We start from the raw sequence: 6,528 nt of genomic DNA, 5'->3' as shown, positions 1-6,528 counted from the left end.
GGTGGACGTGAGCTTTCTTGGTTAAAGTTTTTCAGAAACCTTTGTTTTTCTGTCATATCTTTGTTACTATTACTTATTTCTTACTGTAACTTCACATAAACATTGTTCGGCATACAAACAAAGTATGTGCAGGGGCTGGGCCCATTATACCCAAGGTCAAGGTCACCAGGGTGTTACACTTAGGTTATTTTTAAGGTTACAGTTTTTCGGCAACCTTTGTTTTTCTGTCATATCTTTGTTACTTTTGCTTATATCTTACTGTAAGTTCACATAAATATTGCCCAGCATACAAACAAAGTATGTGCAGGGGCTGGGCCCATTATACCCAAGGTCAAGGTCACAGAGTTGTTATACTTGGAATTATTTTCATGTTAAATTTTTACGAAAGCTTCGTTTATAGACATATCTTTGGTACTTTAAAAAAAAGGTAAAGTTTCTTGTTTAACGTGGGTAGTCGACGAAAGTCCCCACCTGGAATGGATGGAACAACTTATTTCTAGCCGAGCCCACGGCAGGTGTCATATTTACCTCCCCAGCATCCAGTCTAGGCCGATACTGCTGGAAACAGTACCAATTTAAGTAAATCACCCAGCACTGAATACTAGTCAGGATATCAGCCGCGACCGGGAATGGAACCCGGACCACTGGCGTTGTAGTCCAACCTGCTAACCACTGCGCCACTGACTCCTTTCACTTTAAAAGATAATGACTAGAAATTAAAAGTATTTCTTTATAATTGTCATTTGCATGTGTGATTACAATCCCCAAGACTCTAATTGTATTTTTGACATATTATGCCCCTTTCCAACTTAGTTTTTTGGCAATCTGCACTTTCTAGATATAACTTTAGTATAATATAAGATAAAGACTTGAAACTTAAAATGTATCTTTATCATCATCATCATCATGTGTGGTAGCAATCCTTATACCTCTGATTTGTATTTTTGACCAAATTATACCCCTTTCATACTTGAATTTTTTGACAAACTTCATTTTCTGGACATAACTTTAGTACTATATAAGATAATGACTTGAAACTCAAAATATATCTTTACCATCATCATCTGCATGTGTGGTAACAATCCCAATAACTCAGATTTGTGTTCTTGACAGAACTATGCCCCTTGGTTGTCTTTGTCTCTTATTGAAACATATATTCATTTTACTGTCAAATCGCTAAATAGTTTAACGCGCTGTCTTACAGACAGCTCTTGTTATGTACTTTTCTCAACCTTATATTTAAACTAAAAGAGATATTATAGTGACTTACAAATGGTTACAGTAAAACTGAGTTGTAGCAAACTCAATACTGATAATTCATGTTTCTGTGAAATAAAACAAGAGGATGCCATTTCTATGCAATGTACATCAGTACCTGCTTTAATAACCACTTCAAAATAATTACAACAGTATACAACCTGTTTTGAAAGATCAATTTTTTTTCTCATTTTCCTATAAATAGAACAGTTTGATTTGTTATAAAAGACCACCACTTGGAAAAGACCATTTTTCTCTACATGAGGTTGCTCATTATAGACAGGTATTCTAGGTTGTTGTGTTTTTTTCTCACAGATTTAAGTGTATTTGAATACTAGTAGTTAATGAATTTTGCTTTCTAGAAGGATTGCAGTGTTTTCATGTAATGTGATATTGCTTCTTCATAAATCATGGCCATCTTTGGATTTTATAGTAACTTCATTTATTGAACACATTCCACATAACCTCGTAAGTTTTTGTGCAATCCAGACTTGATCCATTTGCTAAGAATTCATTCACTTACAGGGACTTTCTTCTTAGATCACTAACAAAGTTTTGCCTTTGCATAACTCCCAAACCTTGTCATTAAGTTGAGACATTTCTGTGCAAAATATTTTTTTGGCCATTTACATGTTGGATTGGCCTTGATTAACTCTAATCAGGAAAAAAAGTCCCAGCAAAGATCTTTTAAATGTTGTTATTTTTGATATACAACATAATATTTTACTATGTTTTTTTTATGTCTGTTGTACACGAGTGTTGAAAATTATTAGGTCATATTATTCATGGGATCTGCATGAAAATTGGTCAGAATGTTCATCTTGATGGTATTTAGATCAAGTTCGAAACTGAGTCACGTCCGATCCAAAACTAGGTCAGTAGGTCAGATAATAGAAAAACCTTGTGACAACTCTAGAGGCCATAGTTTTCATGGGATCTGTATGAAAGTTGGTCTGAATGTTCATCTTGATGATATCTAGGTCAGGTTTGAAACTGGGTCAACTGCGGTCAAAAACTAGGTCACTAGGTCTCGACATAGAAAGACCTTTTGACCTCTCTAGAGGCCATATTTTTCAATGGATCTTGATGAAAATTGGTCAGAATTTTTATCTTGATGATAATCTAGGTCAAATTCAGAAGTAGGTCACATGAGCTAAAAAACTAGGTCACTATGTCAAATAATAGGAGAAAACGACATCATACTCAGTTCATGTGGGGGCAGGTGAGCGATTCAGGACCATCATGGTCCTCTTGTTACAGAATTGTGCCCCTTTTCATTTAATAGAAATTTTGTTTAAAGTTTTTGTAAAGTTTATTAACTTCTTCATTACATAAGATATTCAATAGAAACTTGCTGTACTTCCTCAGAGGGACTGTGTATTGAGCAGGCTGTCATGAGGCAGCTCTTGTTGATATCTCAAGAAAATCTACAAAATTGTTCTTTAAGGGTATGTAGAACTATGCAAGGAGCATCTTTTGTTGGGCAGTATTGGATCTGATAGGAATTTAATACAGGTGGCAGCTAAGGCAATTTTAACTGTATACATAATTGTTCAAAGGGTACGTGTAAAATCTTCTCCAGAATGTTTTGATGTGACTGTAGATTTATGTGTAAGTGAGAAAATTTTATTGATTTTTTGACAATTTTCATCAGAAGTGTATAACTTCATATAGCTGCTTTTTTATAATGTATGCTTTTAGAAATTTCAGCAGTTTACATGATTGTGAAAGAAAGTTCAAAGGTTCTGTCTCGTTGTTTATTCATGTATGGCTACATGCACATTTTTATGCTCCCTGAAGGGCGAGCATATAGTTGCTGCTTTGTCCGTCCTTCCACCCTTCACACTTTTGTCTGGAGTAATACTTCAAAAGTATTAATGGCATTTGATTCAGACTTCACATAATCATAGAGGCTATTGAGACAAAGTGCCATGTCAAAGAATCATACTCTACCTTACCTTGTTTTTGAATTATCTCCCTTTAGTCAATTTTTCTTCTTTTTATTATCACCATTTTTTTTTTCTAATAGGTTATTCTCCATATTCGGACAAGCAAATGCATCATGGAGCATCATTCACTTTTACCGATTCCTTGTTGTACCTCCCGACAACAAAGTTGTAAGGGGGGGTATACTGGTTTCAGGTTGTCTGTCTGTCTGTCCGTCTGTCTGTCTGTCCATCCGTCTGTCCGTAGACGCAATCTTGTGCGCACCATCTCTCCTTATCCCCTTGACAATTAATGAAACTCACACAAGTGACAGTACAACAGTAGTTGTGCATGGGCATGTTAGTTCTTTTAGAAAAAAATTTGCAGAGTTATGGGACTTGTTTTTTTGTTACTATACTATTACATAGACACAATCTTGTGCGCACCATCTCTCCTCATCTCCTTGACACAATTTAATGAAACTTCACACAAGTGATCAGTACCAACAGTAGTTGTGCATGGGGCATGTTAGGTTCTTTTAGAAAAAAAATTTGCAGAGTTATGGGACTTTTTTTTTTTTTTTTTGTTACTATACTATATACATAGACACAATCTTGTGCGCCCCTCTCTCCTCATCCCCTTGACACAATTTAATGAAACTTCACACAAGTGATCAGTACCAACAGTAGTTGTGCATGGGGCATGTTAGGTTTTTTAGAAAAAAAAAATGCAGAGTTATGGGACTTTGTTTTTTGTTACTATACTATATACATAGACATAATCTTGTGCGCACCATCTCTCCTCATCCCCTTGACACAATTTAATGAAACTTCACACAAGTGATCAGTACCAACAGTAGTTGTGCATGGGGCATGTTAGGTTCTTTTAGAAAAAAAATTTGCAGAGTTATGGGACTTTGTTTTTTTTGTTACTATACTATATACATGTACACAATATTGTGCGCACCATCTCTCCTCATCCCCTTGACACAATTTAATGAAACTTCACACAAGTGATCAGTACCAACAGTAGTTGTGCATGGGTTATGTTAGGTTCTTTTAGAAAAAAAATTTGCAGAGTTATGGGACTTTGTTTTTTTGTTACTATGCTATATACATAGACACAATCTTGTGCGCACCATCTCTCCTCATCCCCTTGACACAATTTAATGAAACTTCACACAAGTGATCAGTAACAACAGTAGTTGTACACAGGGCATGTTAGGTTCTTTCAGTGACAAAATTTGCAGAGTTACAGTCTGCATATGCAATATTGTGCGTGCCTAATCTACCAAACCCTTGCACACAGTTTAATGAAACTTCACACAAGTGATCAGTACCAACCCTAGTTGTGCATGGTGCATGTTACATTCTTTTAGATTAATATTCTGCATAGTTATGGGACTTTGTTTTTTGTTACTATACTGTATACATACAGTCTATATATATATACAGTCCACATAATTATGCAATCTTGCGTGCGTCAAATTGCAATGTACTGTGTCAGTGCATGCGGGGGGTACATTCATCACCTTAAGTGATAGCTCTAGTTTTGATTTTGTAATTGGTGAAATGTTTAATCCTTGTATAGATTGAATTAGAATGAAATCAAATGGGTACCATTGTTTATGTTTTTGCCAGTATTATTAAACTCTTACTCAGTGGCTTGCCAGTCAGTAGTCAAGGCTAGTTTTGACTGTTGACTGGTAAAGCATTGAGTAATGTTTTATTACATTGCACCAGAAATTGATTTTCAGTTTTTTATTTTTGACTTATTAACCCAGTGAACCTTAGTTAATACAGACTGGTCATACAGAACAAACTATGGACTGGTGACTTATAAAGGGAGTCGTGTAATAATATACATTTTATATTGCTTAGAGTGTTGACAGATCATAGGTAAGGAGGTAAGCTGGGTGTTGATGTAGACTACTTATGTATTTAGATATTCAATGGATATATCAACTACTGTACTTAGATATTCAATGGATATATCAACTTTTGTACTTTAAATAGATATTCAATGTATAAAATAACTATATATCAACTACTGTACTTAGATATTCAATGGATATATCAACTGCATGTCAGTTAGTGTACTTAGAACACATACGTTACTTATTCAACTAATATACCATCTACAGATTTGTGCATTTGTGATTGTTCTTTCAGTTGATATTTTTCAAAGCATTCCCTGTTACTTGTGTTCAGTGCATACCAACTTCCAAAATCCATTTTAAATGTTTGACAGAAATGAAAGAAAAAGGAAAATACAGTGGAAACTCGTCGTCTTAAAATCAAGCGTTTGATTTTGAGATAACCGAAATTCAGCTTAAAAGGATATTTTGTGCACTACATTTTTGGAACGGGACTTGAAAATGCCCTTGAGATAGTCGAAATTTTGAGATAACAAGTTTCAATTGAGCCGCGCCATGAGAAAACCAACATAGTGTGTTTGCGGCCAGTATGGATCCAGATCAGCCTGCCCATCCACGCAAACTGGTCAGGATCCATGCTGTTTGCTAACCGTTTCTCTAATTGGAATAGGCCTTGAAAGCAAACAGCATGGATCCTGACTGCGCTGATGCACAGGCTGGGCTGGATCCATGCTGGTAGCAAATGCACTATTATTATTATTATACCAGATTTGTTGAGCGCCCTTTTCATATGCAATATACGTTCAAAGGCGCTAATTTGTATAGAGCACTATGTTGGTTTTCTCATGATGTGGCTCAAATGTACATTACCTGCATTTGATTTGGAGTTGCTCTTTCAGCAAAAAGTAACACAGGTTCATTATTCCACCTATCTACCATAAAAATGCTTTTAATTAATTGAAAATGTGTTTGTTTTATAGATGTCACAATCCATATTTTCACTGTGGCTGTGCCACTCAGTGTAATAAATTTCTATTTTTAAATAAACAAACAAATTTCCTCAATTTTATTCTCTCAGAATATGACAGAAAGTTATTCACATATGTTTTGTTATTTTTAAGACTTGACTTTTTTGAGCCCACCAAAAGTGAGCTATTGTGATCACCCTTTGTCCATTTTCCACTTTATGTTGTCAACGATTTGACTGTTAACACCCTAGAGGTCACATTTTCTAATTGATCTTCATGAAACTTTGTCAGAGTGTTTGTCTCTATGAAATCTAGTGTTTGTTGTTTTTTTTTCAAATGATTCCACTTGATTACACTTGGGAGCTACTCTATATGTTTGAAAATTTTGTTTGAAATTTCTGTCCAGATTTCCGTTGTTTACTTAGTCTGCAAAAATGTTAATTGGGTTAATTTCTATCAAGCAAAGCCATTATGATTACTAAACTCTAGGGCCTCAATGTG

This window comes from Mercenaria mercenaria, chromosome 2 (genome assembly GCF_021730395.1).
Source record: "Mercenaria mercenaria strain notata chromosome 2, MADL_Memer_1, whole genome shotgun sequence".
In the NCBI taxonomy this organism is placed as follows: domain Eukaryota; kingdom Metazoa; phylum Mollusca; class Bivalvia; order Venerida; family Veneridae; genus Mercenaria; species Mercenaria mercenaria.
The sequence above is the reverse complement of the archived record's forward strand: the minus strand, read 5'-3'. Positions refer to the sequence as shown.